At 40.0% G+C, this 27201-nt stretch overlaps 1 long non-coding RNA gene across 1 annotated transcript in view; it reads right to left on the bottom strand.

The window, feature by feature from the left end:
* Positions 1-288: 288 nt before the first annotated feature.
* LOC113602390 (uncharacterized) overlaps positions 289-27201 on the bottom strand; it is a 31023-nt gene continuing 4110 nt past the window's right edge. Inside the window, exons 2-4 of the long non-coding RNA XR_003423822.2 lie at positions 13099-13249; positions 11940-12035; positions 289-345 (exon numbers count right to left, since the gene is read on the bottom strand). This is a non-coding gene — a long non-coding RNA (uncharacterized LOC113602390). The remainder of the gene's footprint in view (positions 346-11939; positions 12036-13098; positions 13250-27201) is intronic.

A 27201-nucleotide genomic window follows, 5' to 3' on the forward strand; every position in this document is an offset into this window, starting at 1 on the left:
ATATTGTTTCATACAGCAGGAATCCTGGGAAAATATCTAGTTTTTTATGCCAAGGAAGCTTTTTGCTGATTAGATCTGGCAATGGAGACATTGAGCTCACCTTTAGGAAATTAGTACCACTACTTTGCTTCCCTAAATGTAGATAAAGGGAAATTTCCCTGTTGGCTGTGGCCTAAGTAATTTTTTCAGAGTGATCAATGGAAAAAAATATGCAAAACACCTGACCAGTACTCTTCAAAGCTCTCAGAGTCTTCATAAACAAGGAAATTCTGAGAAACTATCATAGTCCCGAGAAGCCTAAAGAGACGTGACAATTAAATGTGATGTAATATCTTGGATGGGATCCTGGAACAGAAAAGGGGAATTCGGTTAAAAACCAAGACAATCTGCATAACATAGAGACTTTATTAATAACTGGGGACAATGTGGGCACATTGGCTATAACAAATGTACCATACTACTGTAAGATGTTAAATAGGGGAAACTGAGTGCAAGGAATAGGGAAACTCTGTGCTATCACCATCTTTCTATAAATCTAAAACTGTATGAAAAAAATGAAATTTATTTAAAAAGTTGTGCAACCATTTAATATATACGATACTGTAGCAAGCTACGCATCCAAAATCTTACTTCTGTGAAGTTCAATTCATATAGCACACACACATACACACATGGGTGCACATTCCGGGACTGTGGGATGTTTGGGTTATAGAATGCCTACTTGTTTCCTAGGGTATGAGAGGAGTTGATTCTTAAACCCTAGGACTTTTTCATAGCAAGTGGATTGTTTGTAATTTCTCTTCAACATATAGCTCGTGGCAACTAGAAGAGCTATAGTTTTATAAATACAGAAAGCTGCACAAGAGCTCATTCCACCTGTGCCTTGTGAGACGTATCTTTCCAAACGAGAAATACTGAGAAATGCCCAGGTTTGGGAAGAAGTTTCATAAGAACTGTTACTCTAGGCATGTCAGTGGGAGTTAAGGAGAGTAGGGGAAGAAAAAAAATTTCTTTTCCCTCGTCCATTTTAGGTTTATCGTCTGGGGCCCTGTCAATTGGACTGACAAGGGCAATTTAAGAAAAGAACAAGAAGTCGATAAACACATGCCTTGTACATTCACCTGGGAACACCCAGCGATGAGTAACTTAAAGGGGCAGTTAGCACAGGTTTATATAGCATTTTAACAAAAGAATAATAATTTTGTAGAGAAGTGGCAAGACGAAAGAAAAAACCTTTGAACTTCTAGGGGTAGAAAATCGTGGAAAAGCAAATATATGGAAAAGTAATGTGAGATAAGGGTTAGTTGTAGCAAAGTCATGTGTATTTCTCTGGTGCTGCCTCTGGGCTGATAGGGTCTAGAGTTGTTTTAGGTGATTAACCTCTGTTCTTCCTGGTAGAGAGGGAAGGGGGACAGTTTAACAAATCTGTGTCCTGCTTTTAGGCAAATAAAGGGCACAGTTTTCCTTATATCTTCCTTTTCTCAGTTGCCTGTAGCTCAAGATAATCCTTGTGCCAAATGGGGCGTACTTTGGGGTGACATATTCTGCTACTCTTCAAGGTCACCACAAGCCATCTTCAATATCGCAATTAAGGAAATGCATGTTTTCATTTCATGAAGGTCTTTAGAAATTTTATTCTGTAGGTGTTCAGTTCATATGTCTTGGATTTAAATGAAGAGAAAAATGTGGTTTTTGTCCCCAAACGTGGCCACAAAAATAATTTTACGATATCATTCACCCTAGGAGGCTTGTATGAGTTTTCTTTCTCAACATGTATTGAACGATTGAAAAAAACCATGATAAAACAAGGCGTCTCACGATTAGCATTCGGACTAGGAAAGAGCAGATGTTACAATGTACCCTGAGGACAAAAGGAGCTGCCAAAATTGAACACATCAGTTTTAACAACCCTGGGACTCATTTTGGCCAAATGTTTTAAGTACAGGAAATGACTTGAGCCAGTCTGTATTTCTTTTTATTTACAGCATGACTAAAGGTTGAGTCTATCAGAAGAACGGAGGCAAATAGCCAATTAAAGCTATGCCCATCATCTGCAAATTTCTCTCTGAGATTACTGTGCCCAATAACCCAAAGAGTTATTACTTCAATTACCTAAGGCAACAGGTTGATGATAAGACCCCTTCAAGTTTGCAAGGTTATTTGCAGTAATCCAGACTATATGGTCTTATTTACAGAGTATGAATTACAGAGTATGAATTACAGAATATGATTAGAGAAAACATCAAAAGTTTTTTTTTTTAAAGAAAATACTTCAATACGATATTTAGTTTCACATCTTTCATTCTTTGGATTATAAACCTCGTATTTATTCTTTCATTTAACAAATATTTATTGAGTGTTTTTATCCAACTTACATTTGTAATTACAGACACCTAAAAATATGAAGGGGGAAGGGCAGCCTGGGTGGTTCAGTCGGTTAAGCGTCCCAATTCGGCTCAGGTCATGATCTCACAGTTTGTGAGTTCGAGCCCCGTGTCGGGATCTGTGCTGACAGCTCAGAGCCTGGAGCCTGCTTCCAATTCTGTGTCTCCCTCTCTCTCTGCACCTCCCCTGCTCATTCTCTCTCTCTCTCTTTCTCTCTCTCTCTCAAGAATAAATAAACATTAAAAAAATGTTTAAATATTAAGGGGGTATGGAAATTAAAAAAAAAAAAAACCTCAAATAATCTAGAATCATTTTAATGTACTTATTTTATCAGAACAGAAATTAACCTAAAGGAAAACTCAACAATATTTTTGGACATAGAGTGTATATATATGTGCATATATTTATGTTGAACAGCCATTAAGCCATTTTGATAGTTTATTCTGGCAGAGAACTGAAGGTCATATGTTTAGTCTCAGTATGTGACAGATGACTTTCTTTTACAGTCCCTGACAACACCCTTAATTCCAGCCATATTGGTCACAAATTTATTATCACTGACAGAAAAACAAGTCAAGTACAAGCAGATTGGGCCAATAACATGTTTTCCCATATGAGAAACAGCGCTTTTAAATTGTGCTCACTTCTATTTGTCCTATACCCAGATTATATTACCAATATAATCCTGTATCTTATAAAGGATATATGACGGGGGGGGGTGGTTTTCGGGTGGTTATATATGAATTGTATTTAGTGTAAATGGCTTCTTGAAATTAGAAAAACAAAGAAACTCGAGGAGATGACTCCTTTGTTCTGGCAAAAACTTACCCGTCTCTCAGAACAGATAAAAAATCATTTCCTCTGGAAAGCTTAACTAAATTGCCATCCATTTGCCCCCATGTATAGATAATTTGTTTTTTTTTCTATATGCTACCTCTGTGCATTTTTAGTAAGACTCCTGTGCTTATCCATCTATTGTATTTTATTTATTTACATATATGCCTGCCCTATTAGATCCTGACCTCATGGTATGGGTGAACTCTCATTTCTCCAGCTTTTAGCTTCATGCTTTGTACATTGAAAGCATTCATTGAAAGTGTGTTAATGCATATTGCTAAGTGAAAGAAGCCAGTTTCATAAGGCTATCTACTGTATGATCCCAAATGTATGGCATTCTGTGAAAGGCAAAACTTTTGAGACAATGAAAAGATCAGCGGTTGCCAGGCATTTGGCAGGAGGCAGGGGAGGAATTAACAAGTGGGGCACAGGAGACTTTTAGGGCAGTGAGACTATTCCCTACATTGTAATCTGGGTACGTGGCATGCATTTGTCAGAACGCATAGAATTATTCAACACAAAGAATGACCCCAGTGGGAACTTGGACCTTTAGTTAACAATAATGTATCAATATTGGATCATCAACCACATCGCATACACCACACTGATGCAAGATAATAAGAAGCAAATTGTACAGGCTAGGTGAGCGGGTGGTGCAAGCAAAGGGAGGGGGAGGGTACGTGGGCTCTCTCTACTTCGTGCTTTGTTTATCTACGACCCTAAACAAGCTCTAAAATTAAAGCCCACTCACCTAAAAATGTATTGAAAAATAAAATGTGTAGGCGTCATGCTTTTGTCTCAAGGTTAATTTTTTTCTCAACTGCCATTCAAGTATTTAAAAACTCTGACGTCAGCATAGTAAGATTAATTTGGCCAGGCTGTAGTTTGAATTTCTCAGATTCTTTACATTTCTGACGCACTGCCAATAATCATTACTTGGCAAGGCCAGGATCTCCCTAGGGAATCTTCCCAAGATCTAAACATACGGTTCTATTTGTCAGCAGCCATATACTCTCCATCTGCTCATGTTTAGGGTATATGTGCATACAAAGGGAAGGTTTAGTAAAAGTAGTAGTAATCTGAGAATTCGATGTGGGATTTTATCACATTAATTTCTTACACTAATAGACTATATTCAAATAGTATGCTTTAACCTCAAATCTGTAACACCTAGTCTATTTCCTATATCAAAATAAAGCTTTAAAATATTGCCTCAATAGATACTTGTGGCCATTATACACTCAATACTATGAAACACAGAGATACTGAAAGAATTGAATCATTAAACTGATCCTTTATCTAGAACCTCTTGTCCTTCCAGCAAATGCTTTTTTATAACACATTGACCACCAAGCCATGTGTGAGGAGCTGGGAATAGAACAGTATATTCCTATCGCTAAGGAGTTTACACTCTTTTGAGTGAAAGGGACAAAGGAAACAGAGATTTATAATACAGTACGATTGTTTCCACAATAATGGGTAAGTCTAAGATTATTGGTTGAATAGAATCGTTCACAAATCTATTGCTTTTATGGTCAGTCTGAAGATACTGCAGAGTTAAAAGACTGGGAAGGAAAAATGATTAGAAAAGGAGACACAAGACGAAGGAAGAGTATGGATATCACCATGGTCTCTGACTTGGGAAAGCAAAGGGATAGTGCCCCAAGTCATAGGGATGCAGAACACCGGACGAGACATGATTCTGTGGGCAGATGGAGGACAGTAGGGGAGTTGACAAGTATGGACGGAACTTCAAGTGCAAGAACTGGGCTTTAGATTTGAGAATGTTCTGCATATAGATAAAGTTGATGCCGTGAGAATGAATGTGCCTATTCAGGGCTCTGTATCATGTGTGAAGACAAGAGAAGGCATTAACAGTAGCCAACACCGACAAGTTAACAGAAGAAGAAGGCCTTGCAAAGAATCCTGAAAAGACTAACAAATTAGAGGTCAAAAGACATAGAGTGCAAGGTCATGAAACTCAAAGCAAGAAGTAAGAGATAAAGAGGGTCAGATGGAAGACAGGTAAAAGATGATGAAGACCAAAATATATCCATGTGTGCCTGGACATTGCAGCATGCGTATTGTCATCATCTTAAGAGGAAAGTTAAGATGGGTCTGCTTCTGGGGCACCTGGGTGGCTCAGTCAGTTAAGCATCTGACTCTTGGTTTTGGCTTGGGTCATGATCTCACGTTTGTGGGGCTTTGTGCTGGCAGTGTGGCCCCTGCTTGGGATTGCCTCTCTCTGTACTTCTCCCGCTCTCTCTGTCTCTCTCAAAGTAAATAAATAAACATCTTTTAAAAAAAAATGGCTCCGCTTCCTCCCCCTACTCTCAGTGCCTTGCTCAGTGTCCAACATCTACTGGCACATTCAAAAAACATTGATTGCCTATTATGTCCCAGGAAGTGGAGTTCTTCAGAAAGACAAGGGGAACTCTTTTGGGTACTTGGGATACATTAAGAAACAAAACAGACCAAAACCTCTGCCCTTGTGGTGCATCCATTCCAGAAGTAGGGAAAACAGACAATAAAAAGTAAGTGAAGGGGAAGCCAAATTCTTTTTGTTTGGGGGGGCGTGGGAAGCCAAATTCTAATGGATTGAAGAATAAATACGAATGATGAATTTGAGATAATGAATTTGCATTACAAAATTTCCAAATATCAGATAAATTAGAAAAGGTCAAATAATATCAAAATAAATTGGCTAAACATGACAGCAAGGGATTTCTTTCTTTTTTTTTTTAATTCAACAGAAACAGAAAATTGAAAATGTTAAATGCCATGGGATTGATGCTGGTAGAAAAAGAGGAACCAAATGCAAAGGGTAAAGAAAACAGATAAATAGTGGAATAGTACTTTTGGGAAGAGGGAAAGGACTAGATTTCAAAGTACAACTGGAGAGATTAGAATTATGCCAGGGTGACATTGCAAGTATGATCTGGGAGCAAGGAGGCGAGACATAGAGTCACAAGTGTGCTGACAGTATGGAAGGGAAATCTCCTTTTATGAAAGAGAAGTGTAGAGATAAAAGGGCTAGAAGGTAGTTCTAATGTTCAGGTTAGATAGGCTAAGGGCATGAGAGGGAGAGCAGCAGAGAGGGCCATTTTTACTGTGATGGTTGATGATTTTGCCCTCATGGCACCCTAGCTGCCTGAATTTGAAAACAAAGTAATGGGATAGATTTGTCAATGTAGATCCAATAGATGGACAATGGCACTAAGGTAATTGGTTAAAAAGTAATATAAATAACCGGTTGTGGAATCTAGAAAAGATGACGAATAGAGAAAAGCTAAGAGAGGGCTAATCGGTAAAAAGAATAGAATGTCCAAAGATCTGGAGGTCCAAAGTTTGAAAGCCTCAAAAAGATTATAATAATACATTAAAAAAATTCTTAATGTTTATTTATTTTTGAGACAGAGAGAGCCAGAGCATGAGCAGGGGAGAGGCAGAGACAGAGGGAGACATAGAATCTGAAGCAGGCTCCAGGCTCTGAGCTGTCAGCACAGAGCCCGATGGGGGGCTTGAACTCACCAGCAGTGAGATCATGACCTGAGCCAAAGTCGGATGCTTAATTGACTGAGCCACCCAGGCACCCCATATAATACATTTTAAATAACGAATGCCTAAGTAATGGGAAGCGTTCAAAAATACGAACATCTGAGTATTTATTTGAGAAAAATAGTTTTATAGCAGAATATTTTAGACAAATATTGATTTAGCTATCTTCTATCACATCTTAAATAACTTCCAATATTATATTAGGGTCTTAAAATTAATTTGCCAAGAAACTCAGATATGGAGAGAGCAAACTTATTTGAACTTATTTGGACTTTGTGAAGATAGAAAAGATTTAGAATATTTTTGATCTGCTGGTTTAAGTGAAGTGTTATAGAAAAAGCCAGAAGATAATTAGGTATGGTAGTTGAACAGACTCTCATTTGCTTATTTTTGGGGGCAGGCAAGTAAAACCAGAACTTTAAAAGCAAAGTCAAAAAGGATGCAAACATGCTGGGGGGAATTGGTTTCATAGTCACCAGTAATTCTCAGGAAGATAATGAAAGAAGAGGGAAGGACACTTAAAAAAAATAGACTTGGAAAAAAAATAGACTTGGGGTGCCTGGGTGGCTCAGTCAGTTAAGCGTCTGACTTCGGCTCAGGTCATGATCTCACCGTTCTTGAGTTTGAGCCCCACATCAGGCTCTGTGCTGACAGCTCAGAGCCTGAAGCCTGCTTCAGATTCTATGTTTCCCTTTCTCTCTGTCCCTCCCTGGCTCATACTCTGTCTCCGTATCTCTCAAAAATAAACATTAAAAAAAAATAAAATAAATAGGCTTTACTTTTAGAGCAATTTTAAGTTCATACCAAAAACAAAGCAAAAGGTAGAGAATTTCTCACACACCCTGTACCCCCACATGTGCATAGCCTCAATCACTGTTGATCAGAGTGCCCACCAGAGTGATGCAGTTGTTGCAATGGATGAAACTACATCAACACATTATTATAAACCAAAGCCACAGTTTACATCAAGGTTCACTCCTGGTGTGGTACATTCTGTGTCTTGGGACAAATGTGTAATGGTATGTATCCACCGTCATATGCCATACAGAGGAGTTTCACTGCTCTGAAAAATGCTTTATATCATCTTATTCACCCCTCTCTCCCCACTACCCCTCACAACCACTGATGTCTTTACTGCTTCCAAAGTTTTGCCTTTTCTGGAATGCCAGGTAGTTGGAATGACGCAGTATCTAGCCTCCAGACTGGCTACTTTAACTTGGTGACATAGATTTAAGGTTCCTCCATGTCTTGATAGCTTGGCTTGATAGCTCCTTTCTTTTCAGCACGGAATAACACTTTCAAGTTTTGGCAATTGTGAATAAAACTACTGTAAACATCTGTGTAGAGGCTTCTGTGTGAACATGTTTTCAAGTCCTTTGGGTAAATACCAAGAGGCACGATTGCCAAATCTTATAGTAAGAGTATGTTTCGTTTGGTGCGAAAGCATTAAGCTGTCTCCCAGAGCGGCTGTACCTTTAGGCACCCATTTCAACGACCCATGAGAATTTCTACTGCTCCCCATCTTCACCAGCCTTTGGTATTGTCAGCATTCTGCATATTGACCATTGCGATCGGTGTACATTGTTGTTTTAATTTGCATATTATTAACAATATGTTGTGTTTTTGTAGAGCAATTGTTTTATATGTTTATTTTCCATCCATATGCCTCTTTTGGTGAGGTGTCCAATAAGGCCTTTGGCCCAGGTTTAATCCAGGTTGTTTGTTTTCCGACTCTTGGGCTTCAAGAGTTCTTTAAACGAATAATAGGTGGGGTGTCTGGGTGGCCCAGTCAGTTGAGCCTCTGACTTCCTCTCAGGTCATGATCTCACGGTTCTGGGTTTCAGCTCTGCGTCGGGCCCGTGGTGACAGCACATTGCCTGCTTGGGATTCTCTCTCCCCCTGCCCTTCCCCCACTTGTGCAGGCACGCTCTCTCTCAAAATAGACGTATAAACTAATAACAGCACTCTAGCAGATGTATCTTTTGCAAATATTTACTCCCAGTTTGTGGCTTGTGTTCTCATTTTCTTGAAAAGGTCTTTTCTGGAGAAGTAATCTTTAATTTTAATGAAATCCAGCATATCAATTCTTTCTTTCGTGGATTGTCCCTCTGGTGTTGGATCTACAAAGTCGTTGCCAGATGCAACTTTATCTCGACTTGCTCCAACGTTATCTTCCAGGAATCTTACAGTTCGTTTTTCGTGAAAGGTACTGTGAAGGCCTGTGTCGAGATTCTTTTTTTTTCTTTTTCCTTTTTTTTCCTTTGGCATGTGGCTGTGTACTTGTTCCAGCACCATTTGTTGAAGTTATTTTCTTTGCTTTATTGTCTTGCCTTTGTTCCTTTGCCAAATATCAGCCAACTACATTTATGTGGATCTATTTCAGGTCTCTCTTTTCTGTTCCATTGATTTATTTGTCTGTTTTTTTCTCTAATACTGCACTGCCTTGATTACTGTAGCTTTGTAGCAAATTTGAAGTTGTATAACGTCAGTCCTCCAGTTTCGTTCTTCTTCAATATTGAATTGGCTATTCTGAGTCTTCTCCTCTCCCCTTTGTGGTGACAATAGTTCCAGGCCAGAGGGGGACAGTGGTTCTGATTCGAGGATCCCCTCCTCGTTAGCACAGCTACAAGCCTGCTGAAGCCACAGGATCCCATAGCAGAAGCTGCCTCGGTATGACTATTTTAAAAATGTGGCTGGCCTTCAGTGACATCTCCTAAGAGGAATAAGGTTTCCTTGATGAGGGTCTAAGATGGCTATCCCATGCGATGTTGGAGAATTTCGCAGCTATCACTCCCCTAGATGGTTGGTGTGGACTGGAGGATGAGGGCACGCCTTCTGTATTGAGTTTCAGAGGAAAAATGTCCATGGGCAGAATGACACAGCCAGGTCTATCCTTCCAGAAGGCTCATCTTTGTGAGATGTGTATCCAGATGGCAACACACAGTTTGTGCCACAGCTGAGCACTTGAGAGGCATGTGGAAAACGACTGTGGTTCAGCACAAATCTTCACCAGCACCGGAAGGAGTACAGTGAACGTGGGACATGGACAGGTCCTCCCTTGTGAAAGGCTGCCCTTCACCTGTGGGAAGAGCTTCCTGAGCAACGCTGCCTTTCTCTAGTGCCGGCCACTCCCAGCTGGACAGCATCAAATGTGGGGAGGCCTTTCACAGCAGAAGAAGTCATTGTACGTGCAGCAGACTGGGGAAAGTTTTTAGCTACACATACAAACTTGTTTGGCCTCAGTGAACTCACAATGGAGAAAAGGCCTCATGAGCGTGGGGAATGCTTTAGCCAAAGCCCCAACGTCATGCCTCACACTGGAGCCAGGGCTTACTACTGTGACGAATGTGGGGAACGTTTTAGCCTCAGCCCCATCTTGAGTCATCACCAGAGAGTTCTATGGATCAGGGCCTTCTGAATGTGCCAAAAGTGGGAAATCCTTTAGACAAATCCTGGCTTCGATGGACACTGCCGAGTTCGTATTTGAGAAAGGGCTCATACATGCAGTGAATATGGGAAATCCTTTAACTACAAATTTGACTGCCTTCAACAGCAGAGTGCACACTGGAGAAAAGATTCTTATTCAGTGTTGGAACACTGGAGGACAACCTTTGTGAGAGAGCCATCTACCCGAATTGAATTGAACTCCATCTATCTGAACATACACAATGGGAAATTCTGCATAAATTCTAGGAACACGGGAAGCTTTAATGAGCGGCATTGTACTTTTTTTCCCTCTCTAGATATTTATTTTTGAAAGAGAGAGACGGAGTTTGAGTGGGGAAGGGGCAGAGAGAGAGAGAGAGAGAGAGAGAGACACACACACACACACACACACACACACACACACACACAGAATCCGAAGCAGGCTCCAGTCTCCGAGCTGTCAGCACTGAGCCCGACGCGGGGCTCGAACCCATGAACTGTGAGATCATGACCTGAGCCGAAGTGGGACGCTTAACTGACTGAGCCACCCAGGCGCCCCTCCAGCATTATACTTAACCTGCCCAGGCCAGGGCACTTGCCAGATTTACGTCACAGCCAGTTTCTGTGGCATAAGCTATTCCACTCTGCCACCTAGCAGATCGCTGATGTGTAGGTAGTCACCCCAGTGTAATAAGGGAAGACATGTTTCTTGTCTCATTTGCATGCCCTGCAGAGAACCATGCATAGTCTGAGTTTTAGGGGGCCTCATTCTCTCCTCTCTGACTAGTTAAGGCATAGTCTTCACACAGTTTTGGCCAAGAAGACCCAGTCTGGATAAGACTGGAAACTTGTGAAAACATCTTTCTGTCAGCTCTTATTTAATCTGCAGAGCAGACAAAGGCCACCTAGGAACGGCTACAACAGTTTGTGGTCCTATTTTGTGGCCTGGATCTCAGGGGTTTTGTGTGTGTGTGTGTGTGTGTGTGTGTGTGTGTGTGTGTTTATGTTTTAGGTCCAGAGGTCACCTTGGGGAAGGGGAAATTGTTGTGACAAGCTTCAGGACTTTGGGGAAAAAGAAAAATTGGTTCCATTGTACCCAGGGCATGTCACATAATGCCCAGCACTACTGAGGGGAGGGCGTTCCCCAAGTACTGCAAAGGAACCGTGTACCCTAATGTCCAGAATTTGGTTTGCTGGTGTCACTTGTGATGAGACTACAGGGGCCAGACTGAAACACTGCGTGTGATTAGTAGGGTCTAGAGAAGACTGCACCACTCTAGACAGAATGTGCCTCTTCTGAAAGTTGTTCAAGGGCCGACAGCTGTATGAGATGAGTGTGTATACCTCAGACCTGGGTTTTTCCTGAAGCTGAGGTCATTGTCAGAGCAAATAAGGGTTTGTTTGCTCCTGTAGCCTCTGGATGGTTCACCTCAAGGCCATCGTTGCACAGTCAAGAAAGTGAAAATAGAGAAAAGGGAAAATCCCATAGTCTGGTGATGTGACTTTTATCACTCAGCTAGAGATTTTGTTGGCTCAGACAGAAACGATCTTTTTTTAAAAAAAAATATTTTTATTGAAAAAAACATTTTTGGAACGTTTATTTCTTTTTGAGAGAGACAGAGCGTGAAAGGGGGAGGGGCAGAGAGAGAGGGAGACACAGAATCCGAAGCAGGCTCCAAGCTCCAAGCTGTCAGCACAGAGCCCATCAGATAGAAATGATCTTTATTGCTTACCAATAGTGCCTGCCAGTTAGAAGAGAGCTGTCCTTCCCAAGGCACACAAAAAAAGAGATGGTCACATATGTAGAGAGTTGCCAGACCTTCTGGTTTCTGAAAAAGAAGAGATCTAAACTTTTATGGAAACATTTTTTCAAGTTTTATTGAAGTATAACTGGCATGCCATAACCTCACAGATTTTAAAGTGTACAATTGGGTTGCCTTTGACATACATAAAGACCCATAAAACCACCTTAATCATGTTAATGAACCTGCCCATTACCCTTGTATTTACCTTGTACTTCTTTAGGATCTCTCCCTGCCCTCACCAGCCCTCCAGGCAATGACTGATTTACTTTCCTTGACAATAAATTCGTTTGCATTTTCTAGAATTTTAGATGATCAGAACCATGAAGTGTTTGCTTTTTGTCTCATTCTGGTTTCTTTCATGCCACATAATTAAGATTCATACATGTTCCTTAAGTCATTCATTATTTTTATTGCTGAATAGTGTCCTGTTGTATGGATATACATACATGTGTATCCATTGGCCTGTTAATGGATGTTTGGGCTGTTTCCACTTTGGGGCTATTATTACAAATAAAGCTGCTTATTTAAAGTGGACAGTTTGATCTTTTGATACGTGCTAAAACACTACAACCGAAAGTTTCTTCTTGCCATTTTATTTATTTATTTATTTATTTATTTATTTATTTATTTAATTTATTTCATTTTAGAGAGAGAGAGAGCATGAGCTGAGGAGAGAGGCAGAGAGAGAATCCATGCTGAGCACGAAGCCTGACATGGGGCTCATTTCCACGACCCTGGGATCATGACCTGAGCTGAAATCAAGAGTCAGGCGCTCAACCCACTGAGGCATCCAGACGCCCCGCTTCTTGCCCTTTTATTTTTTTTTAATGTTTTTTTAATGTTTTTATTTATTTTTGAGACAGAGAGAGGCAGAGCATGAGCAGGGGAGGGGCAGAAAGAGAGAGAGACACAGAATCTGAAGCAGGCTCCAGGCTCTGCGCTGTCAGCACACGGGGCTCGAACTCACGGACTGTGAGATCATGACCTAAGCGGAAGCCGGACGCTTAACCGACTGAGCCACCCTGGCGCCCCTCTTGCCCTTTTAAATCCATCCTTTGTGACATATGAAATTGAAGACATAGTGTACCTTTTGGAACGGATATTTTTGTGTGTGTAGACGAATGGAGGCAAATGCCTTATGAAGCTCCCCGAAGTCTTCCCCACTTTTCCAACATTATCTGTCAACTCGTGGACACTCTCATTGCATCTGTCTCCACCAAGTTACTGGATTATTTTACCTATAATCCCAGACATCGTATTAATTCATGCATAACTTCTTGAGAATGCATTTCTAGAAGGTAACTTCAGAACTTTAGGAACTATCACACAAAATAAAAATATTTCAAATATGGCAAAACTTGGATTAGGCGAATGGGTAAACAATACACAGACTAAAAAGAATTTTAAAAAAAGCCTAAACATGTTCCAAACATATATGAAACATATTAAATCTCACCAGCAACAAAGATTTACAAACCCAAATAAACACAACTCTTGAATTTTGTTTGCCCACATCTGGTAAAGATTTGAAAGTATAATAGCGTTCGATGGTTCGCAGGGAAATGGTCTCTCTCATACTGGTTGGTGGAAATATACACTGGCATCACAGCTCTCAGATTAATCTGGCATAGCCTTTTAATTTAGAAATTTCACTCTTACAGGGGCGCCTGGGTGGCGCAGTCGGTTAAGCGTCCGACTTCAGCCAGGTCACAATCTCGCGGTCCATGAGTTCGAGCCCCGCGTCAGGCTCTGGGCTGATGGCTCGGAGCCTAGAGCCTGTTTCCGATTCTGTGTCTCCCTCTCTCTCTGCCCCTCCCCCGTTCATGCTCTGTCTCTCTCTGTCCCAAAAATAAATAAACGTTGAAATAAAAAATTTAAAAAAAAAAAAAGAAATTTCACTCTTAGGAACTTAACTGACTGAAATAACTGAGAAAGTAAACACAAAGGAAAAATGCAAATAACGTTAATGCCAACTACAAGACAGTAAAAAATTAAAATAAATTTTGCTGTATTTCTTTCACAAAAGAATATTTTATCATTGAAAGCAATGCTATGAGGGCTCCTGGGTGGCTCAGTCCGTTGAGCATCTAACTTTGGCTCAGGTCACGATCTCACAGTTTCTGGATTCGGGCCCACGTCAGGCTTTGCACTGATAGCCTGGAGCCTGCTTCAGATTCTGTTTCCCTCTCTCTTGGCTCCTCCCCTACTCATTCTCTCTCTCTCTCTCTCTCAAATAAATAAATAAATAAACATTTTAAAAATTAGGGGTGCCTGGGTGGCTCAGTCAGTTAAGTATCCGACTTTGGCTCAGGTCATGATCTCACAGATCATGAGTTCAAGCCCCACATCAGGCTCTGTGCTGACAGGTCAGAGCCTGGAGCCTGCTTCGGATTCTGTCTCCCTCTCTCTCTGCCCCTACCCTGCTCGTGCTCTGTATCTCTCTCTCTCTTTCAAAAAATAAATATTTAAAAAAATTAAAATAAAATAAAATAAAATAATGCTGTTAATAGGGTAGCAAATGCCTTCCAATTCATGTGCCAAATTTTACAAATCCTATCAATAACTTTACCTGCTTTGGACAAAAATGATAAAATGAGTAATGTATATATATTTTATTATGGATCAGATCATTATGTAAATAAGATTAATTATTTACATGTTTAAATGTGAACAATTTATTTCATATTATTAGCAAAGTCATGCACATGTAGGCAATATTTTGTCAATGGCAGCATAATTCAAACAATCAATATTCCGTCATCCTCTTTGTGAACCACATGAACTTAACAGAACAGAAAGACATTGTAAATATAATATATGTTTAGAAAAACATGATCAAAAAATAAATTACAAATTTATATGTACCAAAACATATATAAAACCATATTGATCAGAATAATAGCAACAACAACAATGAAGATCCTATAGTATTTGTAACATAGAGCAACAGGAAAGCATTTTCTGGCATTATTCTGCAACTGATCTATTATACTTTAGCCTTGTTAAATTTTAATTACGATGGTTGTACTGTGCTTATGTAGGAGAATGTCTTTACTTGTTGGCTCCATCCCCAAATATGGGATGATGGGGGCATCACGTTGACGACTCTCAAATGGTTCTAGGGGAAAAAAATCCTTGTACTATATCTTGGACATTTCTCTAAGTTTGAAATTATTTCAAAATAAAATGTAATTTTGAAAGCTTACCAAGTGAACTCATTTATAAATCACATGAGTAACATTCTAGCTCACTAGAACAATTGACAGATTATACCTTTGTACATAGTTTTATTTATAACAGATTGAAATATCTTATTTAACTCCACATATTGTCATTATGTTTTCACTTTGAAAGAATGAATAAACTGGTATTTCATAGGGTCACATACTGTTTTACCAGATACAAATATAACTGTATATTCATTACAAATAGATTTATTCTATCTTATACTCTCCAAAGGCAAATTTGGAATTTGTTAGTTTATTTTTTAAAAATTTATATTTTATTTACTAAAAACACTTATGTTTGTCATTTATTTTATGCACTTTACTTGGAATGCAAATTTCTAAAAAAAGGAAAAAAAAAAGATTGGGGGTCTGGGTGGCTCAGTTGGTTAAGCGTCTGACTTTAGCTCAGATCATGATCTCATGGTTTGTGAGTTCGAGCCCCACATCAGGCTCTATGCTGAAGGTCAGAGCCTGGAGCCTGCTTCAGATTCTGTGTCTCCCTCTCTCTTTGCCCCTATTCGTTCTTGCTATGTCTCTCTCTCTCTTTCTCAAAAATAAATAAACATTTAAAAGAATTTTTAAAAACAAACGGGTTGAGAGAGAATTGCTAATAATGAGAAATGACATTTTACTATTTGCTACTTATAAGGTAGTTGTGTATTTTTTGAAACTGAATGGGATTTGTAAAATGTTAACTTGAAAAAGTGAGTTATTAAACCACACTTTTTCCTCATATGCCTTTCTCAAATCTAGAACTATTTTGCTATTTGCCTTTTTGGTCTGGAACATATAGTAGGTTCATTTGGCATAAGAAATTTTTGAGCCGGGCTGACTCCTAGTAGTAACCATCTTGCCTTACTAAGAGTCCAAAACTAATTGGTTCAATATCCAAGCATCAAATTATGCTGAAGATGGATGTCAGAGTGATCCCACTACAACTTCTGGAATTTATCTGTGCTAGCCTCTTCCCCAAGCGCAATCCCCCACCCCTCATCTTGACTTGTCTTGAGGAACCATAACCAATGTGCATTTCCGGTCTTCTAGCACCTGTCACATGCTCGTCCATGTTTGTTCACAGTGGCTATTCAATCACAAAAGAAAATGCTCAGACACTGAAGAACATCAGCATTTGGATTACTAATTAACTCACATTAAAAGTGTTCAGGCTCCAGGCTCTGGGCCGTCAGCGCACAGCCCGATGCAGGGCTTGAACCCACAAACTGTGAGATCATGACCCAGGCAGAAGTAAGATGCTGAGTGGACTGAGCCACCCAGGCGCCCCTAATGTTGCTTCTTCAGAGGCCTCCTTTCACCACAGGAACTCCTGGAATCCTCCTCCTCCCCCACCCCTGTAACTCTACCCCGGGCCTGTTTCGTCGTTTTTTGTACCACCCATCACTACCTGTAATAATTTTTTCTGTGTCCTTCAACTAAAAGGGGAGCTCCGTGAAGGCAGGAATACTGCTGTCACCCTGGGGCTTATTACTGACCCAAGCACACAGTAAATACTAAATAAGCTGTTAAATACAGTGCTAATATTCGAAGCATTAACTGGCCCGGTACAGACACAACAATCAGAACAGATGCCAGATGTGAACAACTAGAGTCACCCTGCTCCAGTGTGCAGACTGAATGTTAGCCTCAGTGAAAGGAGTGAGTGGCTCTAAGCTTAGGTCATCGGCCTACTGGCCAGGAACTTATTACCGTTCTCCCTATTGCCTTCCTTAGAACGCTTTCTGAATTCGTACCTGTTAACAGTGACTATACCTCTCTTAATTGTAAAGCAGAACTTTATTACTGCAAGCCTCACAAATATTTCCAGCAATATTTTACAATGAACCGTGGTCATGGGATGGCTCATATTTCCTCATTTTTTCTATTATCTGGCTTTTGAAAAGACGAATTCTAATTCCAGCCTGTCTTCCTTTGGCCAATATTAATATATAGCATGTATAAAGTAGAATATAAAGTCTCAGTATACCAATCAGTTCTTCTTTTTGGGTTCGAATTCAGCACCACTGTATTTTCCTTTTTTTCATTTCATCTACCTTGAGCAATTCAAAACTGACAATAAAGGAGGTCAAGTATTTTTCACATGCTTTGTTCTTTCCGTTGAAAGCAGACAAAATACGCGAGGCCCTGTCAGGATTGAGTCTTCACTCTGTATTGAGTGTTGCCCACCTGCTCTCCTCACATCCACCACACAATAAATTGTTTAGGTCAAGACTCATTTCTTCCTTTTTAAAAATCTCTTTAAAATCCAACACCCAATATAAGCGGGAGCAGGAACTTTAAGTTAAATTGAGTTGAATTTATCTTCTGATTTATCCGAGCTGGATTTCAGTATGTGCTATGTAAAATTAATAATTTCACACTTCTCTTTTTCCTTCTTTCTTGGCCCAAATAATTTCCCTTTTAGAGTCTTGGAGTTGCAATGGTACATATTCTTTCTACTCCCTTGTCCTTGCTCTCAGATCTATTTCTGAGATCTCGCTGGTTCACAGTAACAATTAAGATCATGTTCACCCATTTATGGTTAAATTTAAATTTCATTTTATTCATTATTCGCAATCACTTACATCTCCTAATTCTTTTTCCTGTTGTTCCCATTTAAGAAGTACCAGGAAGCCATTCCAAAGTACCTGGTTTTCAATTTTATCTAATTATTGCCCCCTTCCTCTAAATGTTTTGCTAACATCCAGTCCCTTGAAATGTATTCCAACTTTGCCAGGAACTCCCCGGGATAAATTAACATCTAATGTTCTTCCTAGTACTGTGCTGGATAATTCCACATCCGTCTTACCACTTGACCTGCCTGTTGATATCGTTATACAAACTATCATCCTCATCTCAAATTTTATATAACTGACCTGAGAAAGATTAAGTAACTTGCTTCTGGTTACACAGTTGGTAAAGTAGTAAGCGGGGATCGATGTCTACTGCTCTTTGTACTTTGGGTGATTTCCCTTACCACTCTTTCTAAAACTCATCCAGAAAGAGCTTGGTACTTAGCATCACATAATGAGACAGTTACCCAATGCCCAGTGTCTTATTCCTACTATACAGTTCTAAAATTTGCCCAAATATAACAACAGTGTCTTCTAGAAATATCATTCATTTCAATGCAAGTCAGAAAAAAATGGTACTATGTAATGAGCCTCGTGAAACTTGGCAGACTTTCAAATGAGCCTGCTTGGGATTCTCTCTCTCTCCCCTTCTCTCTCTGCCCCTCCCTTTCTCCCTCTCTCTCAAAGTAAACAGACATTAAAAAATTAAAATTAGAAAAAAAAGAACAATAGAGGGACAAGGCATAGGCTGTGTCACATTGGTCACTTATGCCATTTCTAATATTTTTAATGGTGTGAAGTCATACAATTTACTAAATATATCGGAATCTCACTTTCCTCTTCTGTAAATCAGAAGAAATAATCATTCCAACCTCACAGCATCATTTCAGGGAAGAAATGAAAGAACGTGTGTAAACATCTAGGTTTAAGGCCATCACTGAGAAAAGTTAATTTATTAACTTAATGAATGTTAACCACCATCATCATATTCACCGTCATCACCATCATCATCATCATCATCATCATCATCATCATCATCATCACTATTTTGGAAACATGCACCAGGAAAAGAATGCACATCTGATCTCACCCAAACTGGCCACTGTAGTCCGAAACACAGAAATACACTCCTCGTAGTCTAACGTGAGGTTCTGGGTGATTTTCGGTATCTGTAAATCTTGTTGTTGTTTTCTTTAGGAAGATGGTTATGGAGCACAGAATGTACTCGCTGGATCATTTGATCTAGCTTTCAGATAGGAACCAGTCAATAAGAACCGTGTGACTGAAGAAAAGACACCTTATTGCTTTATTCTGCTCATGCATAACATAAAGGAATTGGGACAAATCATAAACAGCAAAGACTCGATCCGGATCAAGGTTCCGAGATTATCTATTGGCCAGCTCCATCTTATGATAATTAACATCTGGGGTAGCAAAGAATAAATTGCTCTCCAGCTCCAATTCACTAAATTGATTTCTAGCTCTTGGAGAGAATTATTACATCATTTTAACTCCAGAAATAACAAGACACAAAGGCACTTCTCTCTAGTAGAGATTAATAAAGTATTTTATCCACCCCCCCTCCAATCAATGCAATGCCAAATAGACATAGTAGTACATTCTTTGGAATAAGTATAGTCACCTGCCATGATCTATTACCTCATTAACTCTTACAAATTCCCTATAAATCACTTAAGCAGTATGTTGCAGAGATATTTTTGTTTTAGGAGAAAAAAAAAGTATGTAAAATGAAGAATTTGCATATTTTGCCTAAATTGTCCCATAACATTGAGGAGAAATCTGGAAGAAGAAACTGAATTTGGGAGCTTCCATTCCCATGTCCCTAAGGAAGACGAGACATTGTGAAATAAACAGATGAGAAGTATAGGGAGAGGAGAGATCTTTTTCCTTCCTTTACTCCAGCCTGGACTGCCTCCAAAACCCAGATCAGGCAAATTTGCAAAGTGTCCAATCTTCTGAAAGAAGTTTACTAACAGTGGTATTCTCTCCATACAATGGAACTGTGCAAAAACTGTATTTTTCTTCACAGTGAGTCACTGGGAAGACAACTGATCTTATCTGACCATTAAGCCAGTCATGTGTGTTGCCACCGTTATTGAGAGCTGCCCTTCCTTAACAGTCACCATGCTTCACAGCAGACAGACCTTGATTCCCAAGCAAGGGGGTTGAGATGTGCTAATGTTTCCCTCCTTCCCTTTCGTGTACTCCCTCCCTTCTTTCTTCCTTCCCTCCCTCCCTCTCCCCTTCCTTCTTTCCTTCTCTCCTTTGTCCCTCCCACCTTCCTTCCTTCCTCCTTTCTTTCCTTCTTTCCTCTCTTAGTTTTTGTCTCTGTCTCTGTCCTCTCTCTCATACTTTTCTTTCTAAACTAGACTATTCCCCTAATTTCACAGGATACTTAGGCTGCTTGCAATAGTTACGATTAAAACCCAAAGGGGCTATCAGTAGGGACTTTTTCTATAGTTAGCTTGTACTGTTATTTACACAGTGTAATATAAGATCTCACCTTCTAGCTTCAAAAGGTTGACAGCAATTAGGAAAACTAAATTCCAAAGCAGAGTGAAAGCAAGCTAGCATATTTATACAAAAGTAAAAAATCTTGTAAAGACCTCAGTGTCAGGATTCAGTTAAAAAACTGATAGTTCAAGTTATCTAGATATGTCCAAACATATTTTAAATCAAAATGAAACAAACTGTAACATTTTTTAAAAGGAGTATCTGGGGGTGCCTGGGTGGCTCAGTCAGTTGAACGTCCGACCTCGGCTCAGGTCATGATCTCATGGTTTGTAGGTTCGAGCCCCACATCGGGCTCTGCATTGACAGTGTGGATCCTGCTTGGGATTCTCTCTCTCTGACCCTCCCTGACTTGCACTTTCTCTCTCTCAAAATAAATAAATAAACTAAAAAATGTTTAAAAAAAATAAAGGGAGTATCTGGAAAAATACACTTGTCCTAACTGCCTTGATTATTTGTGCTCTTTTGTGAGTCATAGAGAAAATGAAAGGGTGAAAGGCTGCTTTGATCGGCTATAGCTCTAAAAGTTCTAGCATATTCCCTGATCAATGAGAGAATGTTCATTAAATGCACTCAATAAGTTATAACACACTTAACTATTGCTACTTGTTATTTTTAGATCATCTCAAAGAAGTCAGTTCATAAATATAGGACAGTTACAGGTCAATGACAATAACCAGTACAATTTTTCTCAATCCAAAAGTTAACCTACTTGTCCCCATTTGAAATAAATCTGTCTATTCATAGGCTTCCGACATAAAGATGGCCAGTTCAAATTCTATAGTGTAATATATATTATTTGTTGCAGTTTGTGTTATTAAATCCAATGTAACAGAGACCTACACCGTAAATTTCATAGTATTAGCAAATGTTATATCTAGCCTTCATATTGTTTTCTTTCTAAAGATTTTAATTATGTTGTTATACAGCGGCACGGATCTTTCGCAATATTTCAGGGGCAGAGAGCCTGTGATAAATGGAATGAATAGATGTGAACTGTTGCAGCCTGTGGTCTTAGCCCTGTCGTCCTCTCTCCTCCTAGCCATGTTGCCTTCTCTCTTTTCCCACATTATCCAGGGTTCAAGAAGCTCTGAGAGTCGGGTCCTGTAAGAATCACCCACAACAATCTCTTCCCTGTCCTATTATCATTCTTTGCTTCCTGTTTGCAAAAATGTCTAAGCCTGACTTAGAAAGAGTATGGGGGGAGAAAGGGAGGAGAAATACAGAAAAAAGGAGGAAAGAGGCAGGGGATTAGGGAAGCAAGGAGAAGCAGAATCCTTAGAGGGACTCTCCACTTTACCCAAGCCATGATGTTACAGCTGAGAAACCTGAGCATTTGGTCTGCAAATGCTCACATGTGGCTTATTCACATGGGCCCATACCAGGGCAAATTCTCTTGACTTGCAAGTCACAAATCCTAAAAGTTTCCAAGTCTGGGTTTCTATTGTGTATTCTAACTCTTTGTACCAAAAATAGATTCACTGACTGGTTTTTTTGCCCTAATTTATGAAGTTTGTTAAATTTATTACCTTAAAAACCATAAGAATTAATGAAACATGGAAAATCACATATTAAAAGAGTCTCTTCAAAGTTTAGGCAATGGGCTTTTGAACATTATCCTTTATTGTTACCAGGTACTAAAGACCAGGACCCGTATTGACATCAGCTCAAAAAATTCTCATCACCAATGGCATATCAGCAACATTCACACATTCTAGACTCTAAATCTTCCCTCTACAGAGGATTTTGGTTGTACATTTGAGTGTATTGAGGCTTAGATCAGTTGTCCTGATACTTTCCAGAGGCTTCCTGTCTGATAAGGCCTCCTCTCCCCAAAAATGAATGCAGTAGTTCTCGCCCTGATTCGTAGGAGGGTCGGAAAATGATAAAGAATCCCCTTACTTGCAGGAAATTTCCATTTCCTTCTACTCACCATACTGGGAAATGCGAAAAGACTCATCTGATTGCCCTTCTCTGACCAAGACGGTTAAATCGCCAAAGAGACAAACAGGCCCGTCCTAAAAGATGTTCTAGGATGTTACCCAAAACTTCAGCAAGAATAAATAACTTCCCACAGATGAACAGCTCAGCTCAGTACAAAAAAAATTGCCTTCCCCAAATTTAGAACCCAAATGTGCAAAGTCCTAATATCCAGAATTATATATATATTTTTTCACTTTTATAAAGGGTGCTACCAACTCTAAACAGAAAATAAGCCAATGCAAACGTGAATGGGCGATTGTCACCAGAGATTTCATTGATGTTCTTCTGCTTGATTCTGTCCTGTCAGGTTGATTCTTGTGGTTGGCATCCTGATGGAGTCTTCAACTCCCTTGCTGTCCTTACCAGTGTTCGAATCCCTTTGTCCTTCCCAAGCCCCTAAATTCTGTAACAGTACAACAGGATAAATACAGTCTTGCCCCTGACTTCAACTCATTCTCCAAGCACAACTAAGCTAATCTTTCAAACGCCCAAATCTGAGAGGTCTCTGGTTTTTAAAACCATCCAGCGACTTCCTATCATCTGAGAGTGAAATCTAAAGCCCATTTCATGGCTTAAAGGTTCTTTGTGGTCTGGTTCTCGCCTTTTTCTCCAGCCTCATCTTCTACATTCCTACCCCCCACCCAAGCTCTCATCTTTCTTCTGACTGTTTGAATACATAGCACTCTCCCTTCCCGTTAGACCCCAGAATCTTCAGATCTCCCTGTTTACACCACCCTCTCTCCTGCTCCCTTGAGGAGAGACATCTGTCAGGTTTCAGGAGACCTAGCACTTTCTCAAGGAGACTAGCCTCTCCCCAATCACACCTTACTATGTTACCTCCCTCTGACATGCGTGTGCTCCCACACACCTGCCTGTGTCCAAATTATTGTCTGCCTCCCCAGTCAGGTGAGGTTTTAAGCTCCATGGGAATAGGGCCCTGTGTTTATTTTAATGCATGTTCTCACATCGTGGTGCTGGACATATCTTTGGTGCCTAAGAATAAATCATACAAGTCATATAAACATATTAACCAGATGTTACTTGAGAGCAGTTGTTTACAAATGATGCTGACCAGCATCAGGTACAGCAATTATTCAGATTCTTTTCCCTCAATCCTCAGATCTCCTGCAAGAAAGGAATTTCTTTTTCCTCTCCCTCCTTGTCACAGATTACAAACACATGAGCATTTGGCAGGTATAACCTTGACCATTCTTCTCCCGTTATTTTTGCCTCCCAGCCCTTACTATTCACAGGACGTGTCGATTACAAGTCACAAAACTGGCTCAATCCTTAATGCGTGTATAGGGTTCCCCAATGCAGTGTAGTTTATAAGCAGACTTCCAGTTCCAAACTGGAAAACCTATCTGTTGTGGGGTGAATTGTGTCCACCGCCGACTTCTGAAAATTCATTGCTTAAAGCCCTCGGTACCTCAGAATGTGAGTATATTTGGAGATGAGGTCTTTAAAAAGGTGATTATGTAAAAAAAAAAAAAAAAAGGCCTTTAGGGTTGTCCCAAATCCAATCTGACTGGTATCCTTCTAAGAAGAGGAAATTTGAGGGGCACCTGGGTGGCTCAGTTTGTTGACTTTGGCTTGGGTCATGATCTCACGGTTCATGGGTTCGAGCCCCACGTCAGGCTCTGTGCCGACAGCTCAGAGCCTGGAGCATGCTTCGGATTCTGTGTCTCCCTCTCTCTCTGACCCTCCCATGCTCATGCTCTGTCTGTCTCTGTCTCAAAAATACACAAACATTAAGAAGAGGAAATTTGAATAGGCAGGGAGACACCAGGGCATGTGCACAGAGGAAAGATCAGGTGAGGCCACAGGGAGAAGGCAGCCATCTGTGAGCCAAGGAGAGAGGTCTCAGGAGAAACCAGACCTTCCAACACCTTGATCTTGGACTTCCAGCTTCCAGAACTGTGAAAAGTAAATTTCTGTTGTTTAAGCCACAGCGCCTGTGGTATTTTGTTATGGTGGCCCCAGCAGACGGATACACTGTGAAAGTTTGAAATTAATTACCTGTATTCTGGAGCTGAAAACCTATCCTTCTCATCATGTTTTTTCTATTTTTAACTAAGTCTTTATATCTAAATCCAGGAAGAAATATGAACATTAAGGAAGAACTTAATACTAATAATTCATGGGTCACCAAATATGTGCCAGGCACTGTTCTAGGTGCTCCATGGTATGTCAACCTATTCTGCACTGAACAGCTCAGGAAGCAGGACTACAGAGGTTGAGCGATCAGCTCCAGATCGTACAATTAGCAGAGAGGAAAAGACCGCATTTGAAGGTACACCTGCCTGAGACAGCAGAGTCATAGAGAGAGCAAAGGCTCTGGAGCTCCATGGCTCGGTCTGAACCCAGGTTTGCTGCTAAAAGTCAGAGTGTGAACTGTGGGACAGGTCACTTGTCCTCCACGAGCCTCAGTTTCTTCATCTGTAAAACGGCGATAATAACATTTATCTTGTAGGCTTGGCAAAAGGATGAAATGAGAGAACACACAAAAGAACAAGAACATAGTATATATTCAAAGCTCCCCTCTTCTAGCTCGTGCAGGCGGAGCCAAAATGAGAAGCCTTGATCCTAATCTTTGCAGAAACTGCCTTATTTCAGCAGTGCTTTTTGGTTTTAGTAAAGAAAAGAATCTACTTCTATATTGATTTATATGTGAGCATTTAAAAATTAATAAGCTGATATCTATCAGGTGACTGATTTGCCTCTCTCTTTAAGCTGGGACTGTGACTAGTTGTATCTTGGGATGTCTGTGTTCACCCCAGGCAGGGGATGTAGGAAAATCAAGTTAAGACTGGTTTGTCTTAACAGGTCAGAACTGAACCAACAAAGACTAGTGTGTGTATGAAAATATATATATATTTGATTGGGAATTCTGACTTGAATTTAAATCTATTTTTAACTTGTATTTCTTAAATCACGATTTAATCACAGCTAAAACTACTGCTCTGCTGTGATTACCTCGAAATGAAAAGTTTAATTAAAAACCAAAAGGAATGCCTGGGTGGCTCAGTCAGTTAAGCGTCCGACTTTGGCTCAGGTCATGATCTCACAGTTCGTGAGTTCAGGACCCTCGTTGGGCTGTGTGCTGACAGCTCAGCCTGGAGCCTGCTTCAGATTCTGTGCCTCCCTCAATCATTCTCTGCCCCTCCCCACTCATGCTCTGTCTCTCTCTCTCTCTCTCAAGAATAAATAAAACATTAAAAAATGCTTAAAAATAATAAATAAATAAATAAATAAATAAATAGCAAAAAGAAAAAAGAAAAAAGTACCACTCAGTACCACACCTTGACTCAAAAACACTTCCTTCAATTTTCTAGGTAGATGACCTTGGCCAAATTCCCTAATGGCCACAATTATTCATTATTTGGTCGTAAATGATAAATGCCGTGATACACACACACACACACACACACACGTGTGTGTGTGTGTGTGTGTGTATAGTGCTTCGAGAAAAAGGCATTTTCACAGCATTTGCTCTGTGTGAGTCACTGGCCTGAGCACTTTACCTGAATTTATTTAACTCAGTTTAGTCTTTACAACAACCTTATGAAGTAGGTATTATTTCATCCTCATTTAACGGATGAAGAAGCTGAGATTCAGAGAGTGAAGTAACTTATTCAAGGTCACAAAGCTAGTACGTAGTACTGAGAAAAGCCACCCCTTTTAATTTGACTGTTATTGAATTTTGCCTTTTATCTGTTTTCATTTAAACAGAACTTTGTTCATAATTACTAAATAAGGGGCACCTGGGTGGCTCAGTCAGTTAAGCATCCGACTTTGGCTTGGGTCATGATCTCGCGGTTCACAAGTTCGAGCCCCAAGTCGGGCTCTGCTGCTAGCTCAGAGCCTGGATCCTGCTTCAGATTCTGTGACTCCCTGTCTCTCTCTGCCCCTCCCCTGCTCATGCTCTGTCTCTCTCTGTCTCTCAAAGAATAAATAAATAAACTTAGGGGCTCCTGGGTGGCTCAGTCGGTTAAGCGGCCGACTTCGGCTCAGGTCATGATCTCGCGGTCCATGAGTTCGAGCCCCGCGTCAGGCTCTGTGCTGACAGCTCAGAGCCTGGAGCCTGTTTCAGATTCTGTGTCTCCCTCTCTCTGACCCTCCCCCATTCATGCTCTGTCTCTCAAAAAATAAATAAACTTTAAAAAGTATTAAATAAAACATAACCTATAAATAAGAATACTTCACAAAATTATGTGATGGTTTGTTTCAGATTTAACTTAGTTTTACCTAGGAATTATTTTTTTTAAGTGTACAAACTATATTGATGATAAAATTGTATAGCTAATGTAAATGAAATTAAACACTGCTATCACACAGAAGCTGAGAAATATATATTAGAAACCACAGGGCATGTGCTTACTGGGTAAAAAGAAGCTTTTTTTGGTTTTAGAATATACTATATATAATGTCCTGTAGACATATTTTTTAAAGTTTATTTGTTTATTTTGAAGGGGGGGTGGAGAAAGTGAGTGGGGGAAGGGCAGAGAGAAAGGGAGAGAGAGAGAGAGAGAGAGAGAGAGAGAGAGAGAACCCCAAGCAGGCTCTGCACCGTCAGCACAGAATCCGATGCAGGGCTCGAACTCACAAACCATGAGCTCGTGAACCAAGCTGAAATCAAGAGTTGGACACTTAACCAACTGAGCCACCTGGGCACCCCTCCTGTAGATAGTTTTGAGTCAAAATGTACACTTAGTATAAAATATCAAAAAACTCCGCTTCAAAAATTACCCTACCAATGTACTTTTTTCCATTCTTACATTTACATTATACAAAATGGTAATCATAATATACAGGAAATCTCACCATCTAGTTCAAATTTTCCATCTTCTGTCAAACACATCTCTCATATTTATCTGTACT

Source organism: Acinonyx jubatus, chromosome B1 (genome assembly GCF_027475565.1).
Source record: "Acinonyx jubatus isolate Ajub_Pintada_27869175 chromosome B1, VMU_Ajub_asm_v1.0, whole genome shotgun sequence".
NCBI classification, from domain to species: domain Eukaryota; kingdom Metazoa; phylum Chordata; class Mammalia; order Carnivora; family Felidae; genus Acinonyx; species Acinonyx jubatus.